This window comes from Hemicordylus capensis, chromosome 5, assembly GCF_027244095.1.
Source record: "Hemicordylus capensis ecotype Gifberg chromosome 5, rHemCap1.1.pri, whole genome shotgun sequence".
Classification (NCBI taxonomy): domain Eukaryota; kingdom Metazoa; phylum Chordata; class Lepidosauria; order Squamata; family Cordylidae; genus Hemicordylus; species Hemicordylus capensis.
This window is the reverse complement of record NC_069661.1, coordinates 211,723,544-211,749,348: the sequence shown is the minus strand read 5'-3', so window position 1 is coordinate 211,749,348 and position 25,805 is coordinate 211,723,544. Positions and strand designations below refer to the sequence as shown.

At 43.8% G+C, this 25,805-nt stretch overlaps 1 long non-coding RNA gene across 1 annotated transcript in view; it reads left to right on the top strand.

Annotated features, from left to right (window-relative positions):
• The window catches only part of LOC128328153 (uncharacterized), a 29,109-nt gene extending 3,304 nt beyond the window's left edge, over positions 1-25,805 (top strand). Inside the window, exons 2-4 of the long non-coding RNA XR_008309048.1 lie at positions 20,375-20,545; positions 23,105-23,263; positions 25,390-25,805. This is a non-coding gene — a long non-coding RNA (uncharacterized LOC128328153). The remainder of the gene's footprint in view (positions 1-20,374; positions 20,546-23,104; positions 23,264-25,389) is intronic.

Sequence of the window (25,805 nt, the reverse complement as noted above, 5' to 3'; positions counted from 1 at the left end):
GGTCTGGAGGCCTTGTCAATGGCCTCCGGACCGAACCATGCACACTCTTAGATGAGACTGTAGCTCAGTAGTAGAGCATCTGCTTTGCATGCAGAAGGTTCCAGGTTCAGTCCCTGACATCTCCAGCTAGGGCTAGAAGAAACTCCTGCCTGAGACCTTGGAGAGCCACTGCCAGTCAGTGTAGACAATACTGAGTGAGATGGACCAATGGTCTAGCTCAGTATAAGGCAGTTTCCTATGTCTGCAATATTAAAAATAATATCTTCAAATGTAGTTGGACCAGGACATAACAGCATCTGGGCATGCACGGATGCATTCATAAGATCAGTTCAACACTTCAGATTAGCCTTTGTTCATGGATTAGCTCTGGTATTAAGACCTCTGTTATACAAATGTTGCCCATGACTTGGTATTTAGAAGTGGTGGAGGCAGTGCAAGTTATGTCGTATACCACATAATTCTAGTGAATATGCAGGACAAACAAGAGAACTGCTACATCTTCTTTATATATAAATCTCTTAAACATACCCATTGCTAATCCCGTGTGTGGCAGCTCTCGTGAGAGTTCGCGAGCAGCTGCTGGATAGGATAGCGATGGGGACGGGGAGAAAATAGCGATGCCGGCCAGAGGAGGTGGCAGCGGGCCGGCTTGGCAGCTGGGAGCAGGAGGTGGTGGTGGGCCAGTTTGGCCGCAGGGAGGAGGCAGCCGCTGCTGGGAGTTGGTGGGCAGGCGGGAGGAGGTGGTAGGCCAGCTTTCTGGCTGGCCTGCCAGCCAGAAACTGCTGGCGGGGGGAGAAGAAGCAGGCTGGCTGGCCAGAAAGCCTGGTTGGGGGTGGGGGTAGGAAGGGGGAAGAAAAAGGCAGGGGCGGAGGCACAGATGCTCTGCGCCTGGCCCAGCTAGTTTCACTTAAAGGACTTTTAAAAAAATCTCTGCACTTAAGACGTTACATTCTCTCCCCCACAAGCTCTTCTTTCCCATCTCTCACTCAGCCCCCCTCACACACTCAATCATCTCACTTGATCATAGTGTAGGAGGCAAGTTAGTAACCCGCATCCTTGAAGCTAAGCCAAGTCAACTAAAACCCAGTGTTCTTCCTGTAATGTTCTTTCTTGTCAGAAAGGCTCAGAAAGCCCAACTGTACTCTCAGTCAGGGGCGTAACTCACATTAGACTAGGGGAGACAGTTGTCTCAGGGCCCCACTGCCTCAAGCCCCCCCCGAGGCACGTCACATGACTCCCCGCCCGCCCGTGTTGCACCCCCTATGAATTAATATTGAGTCTCTTGGAAATTGGCAGTAGCAGAGAGTTAAAAAAGGGTTAACTTTTATCCCAGCCCTATTGGTTCTCCTGGCATCTTGTGCTCCTCCCCTGCTTGGAATTTGTATGTAACTGCAGAGCTGAGGAAGCTGGCTGTTGGGCTGGTGGTCTCCCTCCAAGGATGAAAGTCAGAAGGCATTTCATAAAAATCAACCCTCTGCTGTTTGTTTATTTGATTTGTGTGTGATTTGTTCTCCAGTCCTTGGTAAAGCTACCATGTTGCTCGCTCTCCCCCCACACCCCCATGAACCGTGTGTGTGTGTGTTGTACATGTGAGAGAAGTCCCATCGTGTCTGTCTCTGTGTGTGTGTGTGTGTGAGAGAGAGAGAATTCTTAAGAAAAACCCCAAAACATTTTCAAAGTATGCCAGAACTATTCTAGTGCAAACTTGTAAGAAAAACCCTCCCCATCCCAACAGTATACCTTGTTATGAGGAGATTAGTTAGTGCAAAATTATTAAAAGCTTTGAAAAGAATGTGTGTGGGGGGGGATGCTCTGACAAAATGGATCCATTTTTGTTTCTGTTTCTTTTTATTCCTGAAGTTACACTGCTTATAGCACTAATCTGGTCTCTCTGTGTTGCTTTCTCTCCCCCACCCCGCCCTTATTAAAAATATTTACATGCTGCTTTTTTAGCTACAGAGTTCTCACAATGGCTTAAATAGCAAAATATGAGAAAATTGTTCTCTTAACATGTTTCCCCTTTTAAACATTACTATTTTATTTTATTTTGCTTTGTGCTTGTAGCATGCTCCCCCACCAAAAGTCTATTTTTGTACTGTGTACACTTGCTTCAAAATAAGGCTTTGCAAATCAGTTCGCAAGAAACTCATTTTTAAATTGCACATGAAATGATTGGTTGTCTTTAAATTCTGCAAAATTGGAGTAACTCCATATATATGACATTCTGCAGTCCTATTTGAAATCAAAATGGTGGCTTTTCTTTCTGTAGCATATAGACACACTTGCATTGTATATATACTGTAGTATATAGACATACACTATAGTTGCATATGGTTTTTTGCTTAAATGAACTAAATAATGTACTAAATAATGTACTATGTGCTAAATAAAAGATCAAACTGAATGGCATGCTGCTGTGATTGGTGTAAGAAACGCTAAAAGGACAGGGGCTAAAAGATATATATATATATATATATATATATATATATATATATATATATATATATGACGCACATCCTGTTCTTCCTCCAAAGAGGTCGGGGTAGTGTACATGGGGTAGTGTACATGTTCTTCCTCCCCACTTTTATCCTCACAACAATCCTGTGAGGCAGTTTTGGAGGGGAGAGAGAGAGTGTCTCAGCTAAAGTCCCACAGTGAGTTTCATGACTGGCGGGGACACAAGTCCCCCAGTCCTAGTCTTGACACTCTAATCACTACACCACACTGGTTCTCAGCTGTGTGCTTGGATACAGGAGAAATCTGATGGAGGAGAAAAAGGAGATTCATTTTTAGCTGTGAAGCAAACTAGTGGGGAGGAGCGTGTTGAATACTTTTAAGAGAGCATGAAAGGGTTTCATTATCAAAATGTGGGGAGGCTGTGGGCCCAAGCCTTGGATCTTTTAAGAACCTAGCAACACCTTTGTAAGGGAGAGAGAAAGAGTGATAGCATTTTCCATGCAAAAGCTGGTATGTTCTGAATTTCTTTCTTTTTCTTTTTTTAAACCAATCTTTCCCTGAGTGTATTTTAGTGTAAAAAGTAGTGAATTCAGCTAATTTAAAGAGGGTGGGGGGAGAAAAGGAATGAGAGAAAGAACAGAGAGGACGAGAAGATTGGTGGTGTGAGGTGGGTGCAAGGCTATGTATGGCTCACTAGAGGTGCATCAGAATCGAATCTGGCCCACCACCAAATTTTAGTTTGACACCCCCTGGCATTGTGCATTTGCAAGAGAGAGAAAATCCAAGCCCCAATATTTATATGGGGGGGATCTTTTATGGGGTGGGAATTCTTATTGCACCCCCTGTAATTTCCTGCTGGATCAGCCCCTGTGAGCTAGATTCAGTGTGAACTAGATATTCACTGTATTCTTAATGGGGATGTGAGAGTGAGTGCACTATATATTGTGAAGTGTGTTTGTGTGTGTATATCAGCAAGGGGCCCATTTTAAAATCTTGTCTCTGGGCCTACTCCAACCTTGCTATGCCCCTGCTCTCAGTGTTCTCTAGTTCCTATGGTTGTGACAGTCAGGGCTGTCGTCAGAGCCATGGTGAGGTGCGGGATCTGGGGCAAGTCAGCCAGTGCAGGGCCCCCTTCCACTTAATTCTAATGGGGGTTAAAAGAGCAGGGCCTGGGGCGGTCGCCCTGCTTGCCATGCCCTAAGGACAGCCCTGATAACAGCCACTCCCAGAATCCATTGCTTCTGTAGTCAAGTGCTGATATCACAGTAACGGCTGTTTGCTCTCTCTCCTCTGAATGTGTATTTTCTTCTCCAAACATCAGTTTTGGCCAGCTTCTGGAGGTAAAGTTCTGTGTATGAGGGCATGAATTAACTTTGCCTAGGGAAAATACGTCATCCAACTAGCATATAGTTACTGGCAGGTTGAAAATGTAAACATGATCATTAATTTCTCAACTGAGATTCTGTATTAAGGCAAAAAGAGAGAAGCCTGGATTGCTAGACATTGAAATTTATAGGCACTCAGTGGCATCGAAGGCTTTCCAGAGATTTATTGGTTTTTTACGGTGAGGGTTTAGTGCAGTAAAGTTTGTTGCCACTAGGTGGAACCACAGGGCCACAGTTTTGTGTCTATCCTGAAAGAACATATTTTGCAAGAGGAAGGCAGACCATGTGCTTATTGTGGGGGGAGGGGTTGATAGCCGCTTACTATCGCTGAGAAATGGGATCCTTAGATATGAGTGCATTGAAAGATAATCTATATACATTTTTCATGGACAAGTGTTTTTCCTCTGGTATTTCTGCAAATGTAAGACTGTAGGTCAGAGAAGAAGCTCCTTTGGCTTTATTAGTTATCTGCCAATACTCCATTTCATTGGACAACAACAATGCAAATGCTGGGCCTTTTGTTATGGGGATTTAGAAAAATTACCTGAAAAATGGTTGGAAAATTAGGTTGAGGGCCTCTTAAAAATATGGTTTGTCATATCTAAGAAGAATGACAAAGAATAATACAGCTCAAAGAATAATACAAAAGTGCTTTCAAAGTTTCCACCTTTAAAGCAGAGCTGACCAAGCCATTTTAGTGCTTGAGATGGGGAATCAAAATGGACTGCCTCAAACTTGTAATAAAATTGTAACAACTGCCAGTTTACTTCCCATTAACAATATCCCAAACCTGCTGCCATGTGTGGCCTGCCTCACGCTGCAGGGATGGCCATAGATAAGAACAGCCCGCTGGATCAGGCCCAAGGCCCATCTAGTCCAGCACCCTGTTTCGCACAGTGGCCCACCAGATGCCGCTGGAAGCCACAGACAGGAGTTGAGGGCGTGTCCTCTCTCCTGCTCTTACTCCCCTGCAACTGGTACTCAGAGGCATCCTGCCGTTGAGGCTAGAGATGGCCTCTGGCCCTCTAACTAGTAGCTGATGATAGACCTCTCCTCCATGAAGTCATCCAAACCCTTCTTAAAGCCATCCAGGTTTGTTGGCTGTCACCACATCTTATGGCAGAGAATTCCACAAGCCAATTATGCACTGTGTGAAAAAGTACTTCCTTTCGTTGGTCCTAGATTTCCTGGCAATCAATTTCATGATTGCTGGGATGACCCCCAGTCATCGAGTGTTATGCGAGAGGGAGAAGAATTTCTCTCTATCCACTTTCTCCACACCATGCATGATTTTATAGACCTCTACCATGTCTCCCCACAGTCATCTGTTTTCTAAACTAAAAAGCTCCAGGTGTTGTAGTCTTGCATCATAAGAAAGGTACTCTAGGTCCCTGATCATCTTGGTTGCCCTCCTCTGCACCTTTTCCAGTTCTACAATGTCCCTCTTTAGATGTGCTGACCAGAATTGTACGCAGTACTCCAGGTGTGGTCGCATCATAGTTTTGTATAAGGGCATTATAATATTAGCAGTTTTATTTTCAATTCCCTTCCTAATAATCCCTAGCATGGAATTGGCCTTTTTCACAGCTGCCATACATTGAGTCAACACTTTCAATGAGCTGCCCACCACGACCCCAAGATCCCTCTCCTGGTTAGTCACCGACAGCTCAGATCCCATCAGCATATACTTGGAACTGGGGTTTTTCGTCCCAATGTGCATCACTTTACACTTGCCAACACTGAACCGCATTTGCCACTTTGTTGCCCACTCCCCCAGTTTGGAGAGATCGCTTTGGGGCTCCTCACAATCCGTTTTGGATTTCACTACCCGGAAGAGTTTGGTTCTGCTTCAGAGCGATTCAAGGAAAGACTAGATGGGTAAGAGTGAAAGGTGAGCTGGAGTTACTAACTGCCATAATAACTCCTGTGAGTGAATTAATGGGCAGAAGATATTTGTTTTCAAAAATTCTATCCCACTTTTCAAATCCTCACAAGGTAGCCAACAACAACAGATTTAAGAAAAGAACACAAAACACAATAAAACAGCAATAAAAACAGACAGCAGGCAGATCATATCGCCACACAAATACATCCAGCTAAAAGCCATGTGGAAGGCTTTGATTGCATGCTTAAAAGCAGCCAAGGTGGTATATGAATGAACTTGCCAGGGAGGACATTCCCAAACTGCCATGCCATTAATGAAAAGCCCTGTCCCTGGTTCTTGCCAATCAAATTTGTGTGAGGCAGGCCAGAGAGTAGAGCTTGCAATATGAGCCTACCCATAAAACTTGGGTAGGCTCATATAGGTGAAGTGGTTCCTTAAGCTAATCTGGCCCTAGACCAGGGCTGCTCAACTTTGGCCCTCGTGCAGATGTTGGCCTACAACTCCCATAATCCCTGGCTATTGGCTGCTGTGGCTGGGGATTATGGTAGTTGTAGTCCAAAAACAGCTGGGGGCCCTAAGTTGAGCAGGCCTGCCCTAGAGACCATGTAGGGCTTTAAAGTTTAATAGAGGCATATTGAATTAGGTCCAGAAATGAACTGGCAACTAATGCAACCGACAAAAATTGGTGTCATGTTATTATACCACCAGATTCCTACAAGTATCCACCCAGCTGCATTTTGCACCATTTGAAATTTCTGAATTGTCTTCAAGGGCAACTCCATGTAGACTGCATTACAGTAGTCCAGCCTGGATATGACCAAGGCATGTGTAACTGAGGCCAGATCTGTCTTCTCCAGTAGCTTTTCCACACAGGGCTTTTAGTTTGCATCTCCTCTGGAACAGAGGGTGTGTGTTCACATATCTGCCAGATTTACCCAGAAGTCCCTGCAGCTATTGGGGAGCACTTCACACACAATTCAGGTTTTTCATTGCATGTTAGAATGTAGCCCGATTTATATCCAGAGTAAAAAAATGTCCACTTTTTGCATCAGTTTTTTTAATGTGACTTCGAATTCTCAGTAAACTCACAGTAAAGCCTGCTGTCTGAAAATGCTCCATGTAGGGCCATAACCAGCACACTAGTAGAAGCTGGTAAAAAAAACACTCTTGACAACTGATGTCACTTGGACATCCAGTGATAACACCAGGTCCAGGAGCACTCCCAGACGAAAGACTCCCTTTAGTGGGAGGGCTATCCCATTCAGAACAGAGTGCACACTACCACCCAGGTCAGTTGGCTTTCCAGCCCAGAGCATTTCTGTCTTGTCTGAACTAACTTTAAGGGGTTTTTTTTGCCTTATTCAGCCCAGGATAGCCAGAACATAGCTAAGTAATATAGCAAACTGTGTTAAAATGGCAAAAGATACTATTTATTTACTTAGGATATTTAGATAATCAATTTCAAAAGGCTGTAACAACATTTAAAACTGAAAAACAACAAAACCAGCATAATAAAATGCCCACAATGACAATAAATAAAAATAAAATGGATCGTACTAGCCGAAGAAGTGCAAAGAGACCTTGAAAAGATTGCAATCATACTGACTCTGCAAACTGGAGACATTGCCACCACAGAATTTTGAAACATAGAGAAAATATACTAGGAAGAAGTGATCAAAACTAAGCTAATATCATTATTTTTATGAAATTAAAAATTGATTTTTTGGAAAAATTCCAAGGCCCAGTCAGTGAAGAGACAGCAGTATATGGTTTCAGGGATAAATAATAACTATTAACCAGTTTCATGGAGATAAGAGATGGGAGACTGTATAGATTTTGGTTAGAGCTAATTTGTTCCAATTTATTAAGTATTGAATAAGCAGACATGATTTACAAATCTAACTGGAGTAGTGTTTATTCATGCAGCAATTTATTTTATCATTATAGATGTACAAAGTATCTCAGCTTATACAGTTAGTATTTCCTTTATTTGCTCTGTCTTTTTTTACTCTTTTGACTTCTTTTTTTAAAAGTCTTAGTAAAAAAAGTTGATTTGGCATTCTCACTATTGTGCAACAGGAGAAAAGCAGAAATGTTAAAAACAAATCATAGAATATTCTGATACAACACTCAGAATATTTTATGCATCAACATGAACAGAACCAGTTTAAAAGAACAATTTTGCTCATATTCATTCCAGGACCTCATGAGGATAAAGCCATCCAAGAGGCTGTGCTATATTTGAAGGGAATAATGTCTACAATGCTATATGCAATGCCTGAGAAAATAACGTCTTTAATGACGGGGTCTGTCTAGCCTGTCCAGAAAAGATAAGATTGCTTGGAAATATATATTTGAGAAAAATCTTCTGCAGTTATGCAGATTTACTCATGAGCAATCTGATAGCCATGACTCCTACTTGCTCCATCTGGGCTGCATGATACTATGTCTTCTGTGTGACTGATTTCCAAACTTCCATTTGAAATATACAGCTGCTAGCCAGAAGTGCACTATTTTTGCACTGAGCTCCTGCAGTAATCTGTTTATCTGTTTGTTGCACAAAAAATCTGCAGGATAGGTAAGAGGCCCAAAGCTGAACTGCTGTATACAGTATAGACTAGAGAGTAGTAACGTTGCTGCAGAATCTCCTGACTCTTGAATTCAGGAAGGTACTGATTGGCAAACCCTGCTAGTTTGCGCAAAGTGCTTGTATAGTAGATCCCTCCTTTGATCAGCTGTCCTGGAGGTTTTTCACACATGGCTTTATGCCTCAGGGTATCTGAAGAGCGAATCTGCTTTGCAGCAGATTCACAAGATGTTTACTTTGGGGATTAAATTGACAGTTTACATAGCTGTGGGCTCCTCCTGCACTCCCTGTGGTCTTTCTCCAATGTGCGTTCCCACGGTTTGTTTCAATTTCCCCCCTCCAACCAATCACATCCCAGGAGGAGGTGCAAGACGCCTCCCTTCAGTATTACTTTTTTTTAGTTTGACAGCCAACTGGATGTCTGCAAAAGTGACAAGTAAAAGCAATAGAACTTAACCCCAACCTGCAGTCTCGATTGTTAAGTTTCCAAACATCTGCACATCCAAACATCTGTATATGTAAGCTGTGTTGCTATGCTGACCAAACTTTGAAGACACACATTTTGCTTGTGCTTGGGTTTAACTCGGGAATTCCTCCTCCCCCCTTCTGGATTCCATAGAATTGCATCAGTCTGCCACACACACACACCCCTGCCCCCAGTGCTTGCAATTGCAAATCACTCAAAGAATACACCAGACTGAGCTGTTAAACTCTCCATTGCTGACACCTGGGTGGATTTACGGAAATCCACCCAGCAGACTTAAAAACATAACAAACCACTTGAAAGTTTGAGTAAGTTGAACTGTCGACAATGGCCCCTCCGCACATCAAAGGAAAACATCAGGTTTTCTTCAAAAACTGCTGGAAATACAGGATTTAAAAAAACCAGACGTACTTCAGGCTAAGCCAGAATGCCCAGCCTCATGTCTGTACTGTCAGAGTCATGTTTGTACTGGTCCATGATACGTCAGGTTAAATATAACTAATATGTGGACTGGCACTCTCCGATCCGGAGTGGATCTGAATTAAAAGCCATGCGTGTAAAGTCTCCTGGTGGCATAGTGAATGAGGAACTTGTTTTCTAGTTTGAGGCACTTGTTGGCTGATTTTGTTAATCTGCAGTATACTGTATATTTGCTTACCTTTTCTTGCATATCTTTGCTTGCTTTTCCTTAGTCAATGTCTATGGTGCCTCTCTTGCTGACTGAGTGGAACTCCAGAATGAGTAAGCACTATCTGATGGATGATAAGGAGAAGCAACTTCAAAAGAAACTATTCCTGTAATAGAAAAATCTCAAAATTGGAGGTTCACCACTTCTGCCTAATGTATTTAGGTGAAGTGCATTACTGAGACTCAGGTATCCTGTTGGAAACTTACCTAGAAGACCAGAAAGGTCCAGTCCACACTGAGATGAAGAGGCTTGGCCATTAGTGAGAAAGCTGGGCAAGTTGGAGATGGCAGTTTATTTCCAAATACTTGAAGTGTGTCAACACAGAGAGTGCAGATAAATGGCTCAAAATAGCACAAATTGAGAGCAGGAGAAATAATCACATTGCATTTAGGCAGAACACCATGGAGATGTTTAAAATACGGCTTGTGTGATAGGTTCTCAAGCAAAGTGTGTGACTCATTTCAAGCTGTAAAAGAAAATGTTCCAAAAGAAACAGTTGTGTGCTTGTGTGATCAAAGAAGCCACCAAGAACAAACACTGAAGTATCCTTTTCCTTCTGTCATACGTGTGATTTTTGAGGCTGGAATGAACCTATTTACTGTATGTATTCTAAAATGGTTCTGTTAACTTCCTGTTGGAATTTAAGACCTTGTATTGTCCCTCTTAAAATGCTGATTACTTGGCTCTTAGGCCTGATTCGGATGCTGTTCCAGTGACATTGGGAGGCCTTGGAGCTTCCCACCATGTTCAGGCTCGGTATGCACTGGGCCTCAGAATGAAGAACCAAGTGTGGAGCAGAGTTCTTCTCAGGAGCAACTCATCCTAATGAGTCAGGGGTGGCGGGGTGGCAAAGGAGGCACAGCTGCCTCTACTTCTTGGAGTTCTGTTTTCTCCTCTGTCTCCCATCTTGCCCCTTCCCAGCATTAATGAGAGGTGTGCTGCCTGCAGGCTGGCCATTCATCAGGTAGAGCTGCACAGATTAGTCAATAGTTAACCAGCCCATATAGTTCTACCTGATGAATGGTCAATCTAAGACTCTCCTTAACACTGGGGTGGGATGGGAGAGAGAGGCGCAAACGGAGCCCCGAGAAGGAGATGTAGCTGCAGCTGTGCCTCCTTTGATCCCCTCACCCCACCCCGGTGTGTTAGGATGAGCCGCTCCTGGACTTCAGGGGTTCTCCAACTTGGATCTCCAGATGTTCTTGGACTACAAATCCCATCATCCTCAGGCAAATGTTCTGTGGATGATGGAAATCATAGTCCAACAACATCCAGTGACCCAAGTTTGAGAACCCCTGCCTTACCCTCTTTCCCATGACTGCCTTGCTTGGACTCTGCTGTGACCTGCATTGCTTCCTATTAGTGTGAACTTTACCATAGCTCTCTGGTAGCTTCTAAAGCAGCTGGAAACATCACAGTAGCTCCCTTTTTCTGCCTGGAGCACCCGGGCAATCTGGGGGACTTAATTGGAGACTCTCCTTCATAGGCAGACTGTTGCCTATTGTGGTATGCTGAGGCAGTGTTTTAGGATGGCCTAGGGTTCTGTTCTCTTTGTTTACTTGCAAACACTCCATATTGTTTCTGTTTGTAATTTAGCAAATCATGGTTCTTTTTTAACCACCCCCACTCTGGATATCAGCTGCAGTGGCTCAGCGGGGAAGCAGCTTGCCTAGGGAGCAAGAGGCTGTGAGTTCGAATCCCTGCCGGTGTGCTTCCCAGACTGTGCCTAGTAAATGTATATTTGTAGTCACCTATATTGGGCAGCAGCGATATAGGAAGGTATTGGAGGTGGATGCTCACTTCAGTGACAACGGCAAAGGCATTGTCTCACACTGTGAGGGAGGAAGGCAATGGTAAACCACTCCTGTATTCTACCAAGAAAACCACATGTTGACAGTGACTCAACAGCACAATCTTTCCTTTTCTACCTGCTGGAAAGCAATTTTCCTACGCTAAAGAGGGGGAAACGGGCTAGTTTAATAGTCAGGTTCTGGTTTCTGTTTTTTATCCTTTCTTTTTTGTCATTCTATATTAATGGATAATGTGTTATTAATTGTTACATTGTGTGGCCAGGATTTGTGGCATGGGATTTGTGGTAGATTGGATGCAATAACTGAGTGGCTCAATGAGAAAGGATGCAATAATAGATTGAGTGGTATGACTGATGAGTAAATAACTAGCTGTGCAAGTTGTTGTACTTAAATTAATAATAAGCTTGTGGCTGGCTGTTAGCTGTAACAGACTGTCTGCTTTTTTCATTTTTAGATTATTTGATTGCGTTTCAGGATTCTGGGGTGGGGTGGGGAGGGAGGGGGGAAGTCAGTTTGGATACTGTGACTATGAAGTCTGCCGAAGGTGGTAGGAGAAGAGACTCTGACCTTGAAGACAGGTTTGGTTCTTCTCTTACTAGGCAGAAACTTGGTGAGGAGGAGGCTTTTCTAAGTGAAATGAAAGCTGTAATAATGTTTATTGGCAACAAAATTAAATCTGCAAACAAAAACCCTTCGGGACCAATTGATGTGGAATAAACCTGAGAGTTTGGGGTGAAAGGATACCTTCCAGTATACTTTTGCTTATAAACAGTGTTTTTGGGAATTAACACTTTGAACTATCATGGGCAGTTTGAAGTGTTTTAGATTGAAAAATCTGAAGAATAAGATGCATAAGAACAACACTGTTATGAGATGGGTTTCTAAAGGGTTGCAGGGAAGATCTTGGTTATGGATATAGATATAATGGTCAGTTCTTTTTGGTGGGATTACCAGAAGACCAGACTGGATTTAAAAATGTGTTTACTACGTAGTAAAGGCATCAAAGAACGGATGGGATGCCATCTGACATGGCATTTAAATTATATGATGATTGTAGGTTGAAACATTTTATCCTAAGAATTATTTTGGTAGCAGCCAGAAGTACAGGTTGTTTGGGCCAAGATCTAAATCTTGCTTAAGCTGAGTAATTGAGAAGACATACTGTAGATTTTTAAAACTTCTGTGTTGCAGCATGGCAAAATACTCTAGCTTATAGTTGAAGATTCCCTTTTAAATGTGTCATCACTCCCTCTTATTAGTCAAGTGGTTTGAATGCACTGGATTACCCAAATGTCAGGTGGCAGAGGGTCAGAGTGGGATCCTGCAGACTGGGGGTGGGAACCATTAAGGCAGGCAAAAAACCCTTCATTTGGGGGAAGGCCCCCCCAGCCTGACTCAGAAACCAGCCTCAGCAAAAGATGTTGCATGAGCAGGTGCCTCTGCTAGTGGTGACTATTCCTGTCAGCAGAGAGCAGTGTGCGGGTACTAGTCCTGTCTAGGGGCAGAGAACCAGCCAACACAGTTTGGAACCAGCCAACATAGTTTGTCTAAGACACCCCCACAAATCTCTACACCCTCAACTACTGCTTTGCAGGGTAACTGAAACTGAGCCAAAGCAATTGTTAGGAGGAGAGATTTCCCCCCACAAGTTTTTGTATCTATAATGTTGAGTCAGAATTGTTCAATAATGAAATCCTTTTTAAAATTAGCTAGCCAAAGTTCTTTCTCTTTCAGGATAAGTATTAACCATTTTGATCTTGGATTTATTTAAGCTACAGCTCCACAAACAGTGGTGAGCATTCTGAAACATTTTCTTCATAGGGAAGTCGCTGTACATCCATATCTGCAGGCCTTAGGCAAGAGCATATATCGAAAGCTGAAAAGTGAGTCCCTGAAGTATTGGGACCAGAGCTTGACAGAGCCTTGGATAAGATCAGCACAACCTTGGCCCTCCTGCAGGTGTTGGGCTACAAATCCCATCATACCTGACTATTGACCACTGTGACTGGTGATGATGGGACTGGAGTTCTAATCTCAAAGGAGCTGGAGGGCCAACATTGTGCAGCCCTGGATTAGCTCCTCCAGAAGGCCAATATGGATTTAGAGTTGGTTGCAAGCCACGATCTAGACCAGATAAGTAGGATGAACAAGAGGAGAAGGCAAGGATATCACAATCAATATCAGGGAGAGCCAGCTAATTAGCAGTGCAAACTGCACTAACAATTTAATTATTAAAATTATCATACCTTTCTATTGCAGTAGATATCCAAATAAGAAGTGACTGCAAAGGGTTAGTACATATTCCTACATTTTGCTAAAGAGTGCAAGTTGCATAGCAACACAATATCTCAGCATGTCTGTCATAGCAAACGTTATTCAGATCCTTCTGTTTCTGGAGATTTTGACCATCAGTGAATCATTGTGCTTTTTTGATCCTCTGTTTCTACCACTATACTTTCACAAGTCTGACTCTCTGTCCTACTCATAGTGTAATAATGTGAGCTACCTTTCTATGTCCAGAGATATCTGGGAAATGAACAATTCTCTACCTTGGGGTTTGATACAAATATACCTAGTACATCCTAGCCTGAGGTCCAAACTACACAGAGTGTAACTTTCCCCCTTTTTTGGAATGGAAAAGCACCTATCAAAGGGTGTAATAAGAGCAGGGGTGGTGGTGAGGGACACATTGAAATGCCCCCCCGCCCAGCTCCTGTCTAGAGGGGAAAGAAGTGCATCAGCATTCAGCTCTAATGATATGTTTAATGTAATATGTGTTTTAGTCCTCTGCAACTGGAATATCTTGCAGCAGGCAGACACGTGTATGTTTATCACTTGCTGACTGCAAAGTCAAGTGGTAACTTGTATGAATGAATGAATAATTACACATAACATACTACAGGTAAAACTCTTGTATGATTCACATCAGCTCAGACACAATGCTTTCCAGTGAGTTCATATACTGAGAAATGAAGTGATGCATTTGCATGTGTTACCTGGTCCTTACTGTAAATGTCCTACTTTAGACTGGGATAATTCCCCGTATGTTCCTCCTTTTTTTAAAAGCAGAGCTGTCAACTGATTAAAGAAGTTGTAGTTGATTCATCACCTGCCTTTTAATTGATTACATTTAAATAAATGTGTATATTGCCCAAACATCCGTATAAATGGCTTTTGAAATAATTTATCATTGCTCATTGTAAGCAGGAAAGACAAACCTGGCTGCGCAAACCTTGCCTTCCCCGCAGACAATCACTCAAGGTGGTGGGAGCGCAGAATGCACTCCCACATGATGTGTGTTGCTGCATGCAGTACAGATCTCTGGAGACTGGGACAATGCATCCTGGCCTCCAGGTATCCCACAATGCACTGCGCAATGAGGAGACCCCCATGAGATGGGTGCTCTAGGAGCATGTCTCTGTGTCTCCTCTGGCTGACAAATGATCCCAGCAGCTGGGTTTAGAACATCCTTGTGCCCTTAACAGTGGTTAAAAGCTGGGCTTAAAAGTAGGGTCAGGCTAGACTGGAGCATCAGGATCTGAATGGATCCCGGTGCTTCATACATGCAGCCTAACCCAGGCTAGGCTGTGCATGAGAACAGCCTTAATATTTAATATCTTCTGTTGCTTTTCCTCATATGTTCATGCATCAGAACAAAAATAGCTCCCCAAAACAAAACTGGGTCCTTTTAACTTGCAGTCCTACTGATTAAAATTAATCTTTGCTGATTAAAATTGGCTTCTATCAATTAAAGTTTTAGTTTGTTAATCTACTGATTTAAACCGATTCAAGTCTTCAGCACTACTAGAAAGCTACTATCGTGGTTTTTTTAAAAAAATTGTGTCTTTGTGTTTTGAGGATTTTATTACATTTTACATTTTATTACATTTTTGGAGCTTGATTCTGGTGCCCAGGAGCCAGTTGCTAGAGATAAATATCTTGGATAAATAAGTTGCTCTTTCAGTTGCTGGAGTACAAGAGACCAATACAGCATTTTGAGCTAATTCATATTACTTCCCTGCTGGCCATATACACTTAGTAGGTATTGGACTGGATGGCATGCCTATTGATGGATCTTTTTGGCCCCCTTCACATATACAGCCAGCAGTATGGGAGCTGTTTCTGCATGGCATGATTCCATACTGCAGAGATTCATAAGGTCAGGGCTGGTTGCATGGGCCTTTGCTCCCTGTCTGATATTCTCCCTCCCAGAAGATGTCAGTTGCATGGGAAAGGCACATATGTAAATAGAATGATGACTGCTTATAACAGGGGTGGGGAACCTTGGCCCTCCAGCTGTTTTTGAACTACAACTCCCATCATTGCCAGCCACAATTATTGGCTGGTTGTAGTTGTAGTTCAAAAACAGCTGGAGGGCCAATGTTCCCCACCCCTGGCTTATAAGGACTGCTGCTTGAACAAATGCTCAGTGGAACTACAGGGAATGTGGAATGTGAAATGAACGTAACAGAAAAACGGCTTGGGGAGAGTGTGTTGGGAATTCTCTCTGGTAGGAGAAACCCTTTTTCATTATAGCAGAGTGCACAGAGGCACAACACAGCAGAATTTGGTTAGGCATGCGTGTATGCTGAGAGTAAAGTAACTTGGAGTCAGTTCATAGTTTCAAATCAATATAAATGGTATTTATTAGAGAACTCCATTCTGGATAGGAAAGTGAGGAGTTAGGATCTCTATCTATCTAGCTGGATGCAGATGGATTCTGCATCTCTGCACACATGGTACAGAGGAGAGGAGCTTGCATGTTGCAAGGTAGAAGGAACAGGAAGAGAAGAAGGGAGAGGAAGTGCAAAGAAGGAAGGAAGTTAGTCCTTAAGAGTAGCAATCTACATTCCAAAGGGATAGTGTCAGAGCAGTAGAGAAGGGATGACCAATGTCTTGACCCTCTAGCCCTCTGATTTACTAGTCTGTCCTCCACTGTCATTGAGACAAGAGACAGCGCAAAGTCCTTCACTTCCAACAGAGTGAAGGGTGGCTTTGCGGGGTGTATGTGAGAAGGGCCATAAAATATTCATATTCTAAGCAGGGGCAATGGAGACGACAGGAGAAAACAGCAAGTATTTTATTGAAAGGTTGCTGTTGGATCACACAATGCACATTAGGAAAAAGATGAAGGAATACCAGGGTTAAGGTAAGGACATACTTCCATCATGCCTGGGAGCTGAAATCACTGGCTTTGAATCAGGTGGACTGAAACATAGTGAAGCTCTTGTATGGACCATAGAAGTTCCAAACTGTGTCCTCAATATTTCATTGATATTTTAGAGCAGTCTGTGTCTGTTTAACCCCTCTGTAACTATTGCTGGGCCTGTATCATGATCCATAGATGAAAATATTTGTTGTGACATGTTTCATTGGTTTTGAGTTCTCTGATTTCACAAGTGAGCTTCTAAGTCAGCCAGCAGTGTCTGTCTGCTGGTAAATTACTTTAAACGTTGTGCTATATTTTTCAACGCATAATACTGAATAAAAGAAAACCATGTCCAAAGTAGAACACAACTCCCCAAATATAACAAATCTTCTGGCCTGTCAAATACTTTTGGGGTTGTTTTGCATCAAAACAGATGTGTCAGTGATCAAAAGGGTTCACTGCTGGGAAAGAGGAGGAGTCCTCTCTCACTATCCATGGGGCCTATGAATTGGTATTGTGCAATTCCCTGAAACCTGAGATCCCACTTCTTTTCTAACCTTTATGCTGGCCAAGTTCAAAAGTACAGCTCTGTGAAATCTTTGCATCTGTAGCAGTAATTGGATCCAATTTGTCATAGAAAGGACATCTGAAGGCTCCATGTCTGGAAGGAAACAAACTTTGGCTCAGGTTTACTGGACCAAACCCATTCTTGTGCATCTCCAACTGGACCATGGTCAATGAGCTCAAACAGACTTGTAAGGGTCTTTCACATGATCTCACAGGCAGGGGGAAGGCAGGGTTACACCTACCTTCCCCGATCTGCACTGGCCCCAGCCATGCCGCACTGCCATTCACACAATCAACATAGCACCGACTGGCACAGCATTCTGGAGGCCCGGGGAATCCCCCAATGCACCGCACTACAAGTTCAGGATTCTAGTGATGTGCCTGGAACCACACCGGGTGGCTTGATGGCAGGGGTGGTTGTTTCTTTTGCATTTTAAGGGCAGGGGAGAGTGCACTTACCCCTCCCTCTGCTTTCCCCCCGCTGGTGCCCAGTATTTCTCAAGTCCTACGGGGTGGTAGCATACTTCCCTGCCACCCTGTTTGCTCTCTGGCCAGAAGTAGCTGGTGATGCTTGAGAAATACCGGGTGCCAGCAGGGGAAAAGTGGAGGGACGGGTAAGTGCACTCTCCCCCACCTTCAAACCACCCAGTTCTCAAACCCATTCAGAGGCCCGTAAACGAGCCTCCAAACAGGTTCATGCACATCCCTACAGGATTCCCCCAGGAGACTGGAGCGCTAGGCACTCGTCTCTGTGTCAGCATGTGTTACAAGCAGCCCACGCAGACAGAGGATCCTCGAGCCAGGGCTAACGGTGTGCTTGCTCCATTAACCCAGGCTCAGAGCCGGGCTTTGGTGCTGGGTTCGGTGCCGCCACGGCAGTGCCGGGATCCATGTGGATCCTGGCGGTTATCATGGGTAGCCAAGGCCAGGTTGGGCTGCTTGTAAAAACAGCCTTGTAATGTACTTAACTGCATGAGCCCAACATGCCGATGTTTGAGTGGCTCTTCTTTTGCTTGCTTTGCAATGGATGTATTCTCAAGATGTCTAAGAGACCAAGGAGCTCTTCCTGTATCTACATAACCCCATGAGCACTGGCAGCTATAGTAAGTGATTATTCACAAAAAACTAGGCCCTGAAATCTGCTAGCTATATGTGTGTGAGAGAAATATCTATGTAAACAGAGGAGTTTCCTTCATTCTAGTCAATGAAACATAATGGTAGAGAACAGAGGGAACTTTCCTTATCAAGGAAGGAAGTGGTTATCTGTGGAATATAGTTGCCATCTAAAAGATAGAGACTTGCCTTCTACAGAAAGGGTTCTTACCTTTGCACCTACAGAACTTCCAGATTCTCAAGTGTTACCCATGGACTCTCATCCTACTTGTATTCTATATCTCCATAAGTCTTCAGTAAAAATTAGAGTGGCGGGGTGGGAATGGGGGGAAGTATTCAGGATAGTTATTTTCACAAACTTTATTCCGGCTCATCAGTAAGCAAATTAAATTCAGCATTCCCCCCCCGCCCCAGACCACCTGGACTTACTCCATGGACACCATTTTAAGGGGGTCCCTGGCCTAGAGCAATACAAACAAGAAGAAAAAGTAAGAAGACTCAGTGCCAGAATCAGTTTTCAGAAACCTGGTTTATTTTCCCCAGCTACAATGGAAAGTACAACACACCCAATATTTATATACCACTTTTCAACAGACGTTCCCAAAGTGGTGTACATAGATATGAATGAATGAATGAAATGAAATGGTTCCCTGTCCCCAAAGGGCTCACAATCTGAAAAAGAAACTTAAGACAGACACCAGCAACAGCCACTGGAGGGATGCTGTGCTGGGGATGGATAGGGCCAGTTGCTCTCCCCCTGCTCAATAAAGAGAATCACCACTTTTAAAAGGTGTCTCTTTGCTCAGTTATGTTGGTTGGCATCATGTTGGTGCATGTGCGCATGTGCACACACGTGCGCACACACAGTGTGAAGACCAAAGTGCTACAGAAAACATTGATGGCTATACAGCATGCATTCTTACTGATCCCCATAACTGTTTGTTGTCACAGGCAGGACACAATTAATGACCCTCCTGAAAATCTATCATCTTTCTCCACCCACAGCAAACACATCTTTGTGCCAGACATGAAGATCTGGTTTTGTTTCACTTGTTTCCATTTGTTAGCATGAGAGTAGTGATTGATTTGTGTAACTGTTTAATAATTCAGGCTTCCTGTTCTTGAACTGTGAGCATCTTTGGTTAAGAGTACAAGGGATAGGATAATGGTATCTATTCATAATTGGTCATGAGAGAGACAACACCAGGGCTGTTGATAGTTCCTAAAAAGATATGGAAGTTACCCTATTTCATCTGTATCTTTTTTTTAAAAAAAACAAACCCTGAATATTGAATAGTCCAATGGAAGTTGACATAGCAAGACTGGTATTGATCAGCAGCAGCTCCTGTGGTCAAAGATAGGAAGCGGCGGGGTGTAGAGATATCTGCTACCACTTATTTGCAAGAAGCCTGCAATCATATTTTATTTGATGCAGATTCAAATGTTCATACCTCTGTAATCCTGAGACTAGAGTAACATAAGGTCTTTAGTGGGATCATCCTGGAGGACAGTCTGAAACTTCAAAAAGCATTGCAAAGGAACGGTTGCACCACAGCTCAAGCTTTTTGAATACAATCCAAATAATTATAACTTCTAGAGCTGTTCGATAGCTTGGGCATAATATGACAAAGAGACAGTGTATTCTCCCACTTTCCACTGTCATTTCTAGAACTAATTAGAAGTTTTTTCTTAGCCATACCATCTGTATGCCTAATTCTAGACAGCAAAGGCACATGGAAAGGTATTTGTAGTGGCTACCTCACAACTGTGATACATTCTGGACACTCTCAAAGCTAGACCATCTTTTGGAATGCTTTTATGTTTTGAAGATTAAGCAGGATGTGAGTGAGCATTTAATATCTGTCTCATTTAATTGTCTAAGGCTGTTGTCCTAAACACTAGGGAGTAAGCCACTGCCTAGAGATTCTATATTAGGCAGTTTATAAATTCAAATAAATAAGCCCCACTGAAATCTGAACCCCAACTGACAATATGGGGAGGTGCTGAAAGTATGAAGAGGTGTTCTGGAGATCTTACACAGGCAGGGACAGCATTCATATTTTGCCAGCACCATCTCATCCTCCTCAGTAAGAGGAGTGCCAGAAATATCACCCAAGACTGAACATCTTCTCCTGGGGCCCCTGGTAGCATCTCCTGTCTGACGAAATGAAGTGAACCAGCCTTCACTCCTTAGGTGCGATCCAGTCTTACCTTCTCTCCTTCCTTGATCTCTCACTCTCTCACACAGACACCACTCCCTAGCTGCTACCTACTGTTTGGGCCTGGGCAAGTAGAGGCACAGGCTGGGCACCCATGAACCAAGCAGCCAGAACGTTGTAGCCACTCCTGCACACCAGACCAAAATGCAGGGCATGCAGTGAGCTGACAGCTGCATTCCTGAAGCGGCTGCCATTCCCAGGTAGGTGGGTGGCTGCATGAGATGAGGGGGAAGCAAGAGAGGTGGTGGGCACTGGGTGGCATTGTCATTGCTGTTGTATCACTTTGGCTGCTGAAGGTGGGTGGCACATGGCTCTGGCCTGCCTTCTGTTTACTGCCACTGCAGTGCTGTACTTTCCCCTCTCTTTCCAGGCCAATTGGAAGGAGAGGCAGAGGCAGAACCGCATGACAAGGGCAAATAGGGAAGCGAAGAGGAAGGGGCAAAGCAGAGTGCTGCTGTTTTACCTTTCTTCCTCTTGAAGATCTGAACTGGCAGCCCTGCCCAGGGTGGGGGGATAGAATGGGCGAGCTCCGAAAAAAAGAAATGTGACTTCAGCCCTCTGCAAAAGGGCTCGTGAAGCACTTGAAGAACACTATGGATGCGAGCAAAAGTCCAACTCAAAATTTGCAGTCTCTGGAACTACATGTGTGAATTCTTCATAAGGCTACATTAGACTTCAGCTCTTGTCCTGGAAAGAAGCTGAACTTTTATTTATTTTTATACTGCTGCATCTATCAGCACTGGGTGGTTTACAATGAACTTAATTTAGATTACTTTAAAAGGGTCAGATTTAGATTCTTTTAATGGTTTCTGTTTGCTCAACAAAATCTTAGAGCACATTCCGTAGCTCTCCATCGGTTATTGTGGTGGTTCAGTGTTGGTCAGTATAGAAAACCCACTAAGGGATATTTTCTAAACCAAGACAGTGAAACTCAATACCCTCTTTCCTTGCACTTGCCTTGTTTCTTCTATCTGATGTTAGAATAAAACCATCACCCATCAAAACAGCAAACCCAATCTTTCCCCTACATCGGACATAATACTTTCTGAGCCCCACAAGCCATTACTGTTCTCTTTGAGAGCATATCACACAAACTGGCATGTGGTGAGTGAGGGAGTTAATCAGAACTACACTCCATTTGGCATGCGATAACATGGCCATGTAATTGCTTCACAATCACCACACATCCAGCTTGCTACTTAATCCATTTGTACCACACTTCCCCTTGCCGGGCAGCTATTAAAGAGAGATATGCCTTCATTGGATCAGGAGCTGGCAATCTGGAGAATGATGTTTCGAGTATTGTTGCTTTACTGACCCCAGAAAATAAAAGAAGGAGAGTTTAGGGCCATTTGTTTGTTTCCATCCTCTCCGGGTTGTCTATAGGGGCCTGGGAAGACAGAGGAGGGGAAGGGCAGGGCAGGTTTACAGGACCTCGGAGAGCTCCAAGGAAGTCCCAGCTCCAGTGGAGCCCCTTGTCTCTTGGCCCTGAATTCATGTCTTGGACTCCACCTCTCTGCTGCAGACCCTTGAAGGGATAGGCCCCGGGGCCTGGAGCTGAGCACTCCACCATCTCTCAGCCACCTCTCAAGTGATGCATTTCCTGCATTAGTAAGTGGGCACTGAAGGTTCCTGATATATCCAGGCCTGACCCCTCAGGTGATATCTGGCTCAGGTGGACCATGGGTTTTGGATTGGGTTTCTAGGACTCTATTGCCTAGTTCATCCTTGCCCCTGGGGCCCATACCTTGGCAGATGGTGTTGGTGCTGGGGATTTGCTCCCTTTGGAATTCTGGCGGTTGCTTGAGGTTTGGATCATGACAGTTCCCATCCGCCCACACATCCAGAGAACTGCTGGTCATTTCCAACACTGGCTTGCCCCCTGGCCATACATTACCAGTGGCTGCATATTAATGTGAAAGGGCCCTCTGTGCGTGCTACTTGTACACACAGTCAGGAACCCAGAACAATCAGTATTCTCAGTTGCATGGAGGAGCCATATGCTTACAGCTGTGCACATGTAGAAACCCCATTCACACTAATACTGAACATGTGGCTGCCAGGACCACTGCCAGAAGCTGTGGACCTGCTTCCTCCAACTGCACCTCTGACAGTGGTGAGACATAGAGCAAGACTTTTGCTGAAAGTTGAATGGATAGGCACGTTCATGTGATAGAAAATGGCCCGTTAAGTGCAATGGTCCTAAATAATGAAGGGTCTGAATGCATGGCTGGGAGGAATGAGTGTCCCTTGAATAATTAGTGACCAGAAATCTGGGGAAGTGGGGGAATTCGCCTCAGCATCTAGCAGGATGATATAGGGAACAGGCTTATCAAGTGGTTACATGGACATAGTGGTAATTTACCTTGCTTGCAGGTTGCCAACAATATTAACAGCACTCAGGATTGTACCACTTTAGCGTGCAGACGGAAGATCCATCCATGATTGGAAACCTCCCACCTGAGGAAAATTAGCCTGTCAGGGGAAAGGTTCTAGCTTAGCTTCTCCCTGATAAAGTACTTGTCTGATTGCAGAGAGTTTTTATTCCTGTATAGGAACAATCAATCATGGGTCTCCCCACTTGCATTCTGAAGTGATGCAGTCCTAGGAGAACTGTACCAGCTCTTTTTTCTGAACATATAGATAGTTGTAATATGGATTTTAGTGTTTAAACATCTAAGCGCCAAGTCAGACTAGTAAAAAGCAGTTTTCCTCAATTCTCTCTCTCATAAATCTTCAATAAATGTTTTCTTTTATAGCCTGAAAGCGCAGCTCAACTCTCCACTCTCACCACTTGGAGGACTAGTGGCTCATTCCACTTGAAGCATCACCAGCAAAGCAAAAGGACATGTTTTGTTCTAGATCTGAAGCAGCCCAGCAATGGCATTACCACTGATCCTTAATTTCTCTCTTAAAAAGTAAGATTGCGTGCATCTTTTTTAAAAGTCCAATTCTTTCATTTCAAGCTAAAAATAGGGTGACAGAGGGACCGTGGGATAAGCAGCTGGAGTGGAGCGAGTCGGTTGCTATAGCAACCAATGAGCCATTTAGCAGTGCTTGCCTTGGTTGTATAGTTGCTAGGGTTATTTTCTTCTCTCTAGCGATGTGGGGAGAGGGGGCTGCAAAGCACCATGCATGTCCAGTGTCGTCCTCCACAGCTACATAACCCATAACCCACTTGACAATTACGTGCTTCTCCCCTTGGTTATGTTGGGGGTTCCAGGCAGGGTTGGAAATGAAAAGATCTCTCTGTGTGTAGCTGTGCGTGTGTAAAATTACTCTGTATCTAGCTCCCTTTCATATTTCTTTCTTTCTTTCTTTCTTTCTTTCTTTCTTTCTTTCTTTCTTTCTTTCTTTCTTTCTTTCTTTGGTGAGTTTTGTTTTACTTAGCAATTGGAAATGTTTTATGCAGAACCTCTCAGTGACCTGAACCTCAGGCCTCTTCAAGCACTTCACTGTGTCCTTCCCATGTCAGCTCTTCTCAACTCCTAATGCTGGATTATATGGATATTACAGCAGCCTTCTTGGCCAGTATTTCCAAACATTTTTCATCCCAAGGCATATTTACATTTTTTAAAATGGGGTACACTGGCCCCCTAACATAGACCCAACTACTATGCAATATTTATTATTGCTTCCTCCCTTCTCCAGCCCAGCGGCATGTGTTTCTGCATGCCCCTCCAACAATGAGCAATTTGTGGTGTGCTGCACTGATTTGCTTTGAGTCAGCTCCACAAGTTTTAACTTCCGGCTTTTGGAGCTGACTTGCTCCCTTATGCACCTTCCCAGTGCATTATGGGGCAATGCAGCTTCAAAAGCAGAAAGTTTAAGCTCTCCACTTTTAGAGTTGATGTGGAGTGAGTCAGTGTGACACACCAGCCAATTTCCAGTGGCACACCAGTTGGGAAATGCTGCCCCAAGCCATCTGAATTAGCAAGATTGTACTGTATTTGATATAGTCTTTATCGTCCAACCATGTTCTCTCATAGGGGTATTGAAATAGCAGGGATGACAGGAAGGTGAGACATCTAAGAACTCTTCTAGTTCTTTTCCAACCAACAAGTCCCTGATTGTTGTGGCAACATCCCTCCAGATCTTAAGGTGCTGGAGAAAATATTGAGCCCTTTCCCTCGACTATTGAGAAAGGGCTCAAGGGAGAGCAGGAAGGAAGGCTACTAGGATTTACCTCCCCGCAGACGATCCCTCTGTCTTTGCACACACCAAGCTGCTGTCAGAAGTAACTGCATGGAAAAAAGCCAGCAGGGCAAGGCTTATGTCAACTAGCCCTCAGTTTCTGTGTTCTATCTCAAATTGGGTTCTTTAATGCTAAATTGAAAACAGAAGAAATCCAGTAAAGAGGCTGTCTAGAAAAATGCAGATACACTAGGACTATTCTCATGATCGGCATTAGTGTAGGAGAAGCCTCCAACCTTCATTCAGGAGCCATGGGTGCTCCCAGTTGGCCATGGTGAGAAATCTTCAAGCAAGGGAGGAGGAGAAGGAAATGCTTGTCTGTGAACTGGTTACAGAGGTGAGTGAGCCCAGAACTTGTACCCAGCACTAGAGTGCGGGTGGAGAAAAAACACTCCCTGCACCTCCTGCCTCCATCCAGCTCACAGATGCACATTTCCCCTTCTCCTACCTTACTTATACAATCCCCATGATGTCCAGTAAGGAGAGTGCACAGCTCCTGACCTAGGACTGGAAGGTTCTCCTACCCTTGTAATCCTCGTGAGAACTGCCCTAACATATTTTGTACTATGGTAGCACTATTTGTCCTGGGTTCCTATGTTGTCATAGAAAGAGGTTGTCATGGGCCAATTTGGGTTTGAGGGCTAGAGGTGTGAACTAAATGTCTTACTGCCTCTCTCTAGAACTGCTACTGGGACATGTCGGATAAGGGGTTCATCACCCCAGCAATAATTTAAGGTGGCTGGGGATGATGGGAGTTGTAGTTCAGTAACATCTGGAGTACCACAGGTTGGGAACCCCTGATTTAGACATTTTGTCCTGTAAGATGTGCAATGATGACTTGCCTTTTCAGTTAATCTTGAAGTCTGCCAGCTGGACCCGGACATCAGTCAGGACCAATCTTCAGTTGCTAACTACTTGAGCAAGACTGCACTGAGTAACCTTGAGGTACAAAGGCTTTGTGTCCCATCCCCAGTGGCTCTGATTGATTCCACCAGGCTGCAAGTTCTTCATCAACCTTATTAATATCAACTGCTTGCTTAAAACAGATGAATAATTACAAAGCAAACAAAGTACACTCCTTGGCAATGTTTTATGACCTCGATTTTGTCAGGTAATTGAATGGTATGCAGGCAGACCAGATGGGATAAGGCAAGAATCCAACAGTGTCTTGAGATACAAATTTCTCTTTTAAAAATAATATTGTTTTTATTATTTGCATGAGTGGTAAACAGGACACTTGACACCTTAAACAAAAATTTAAAACTG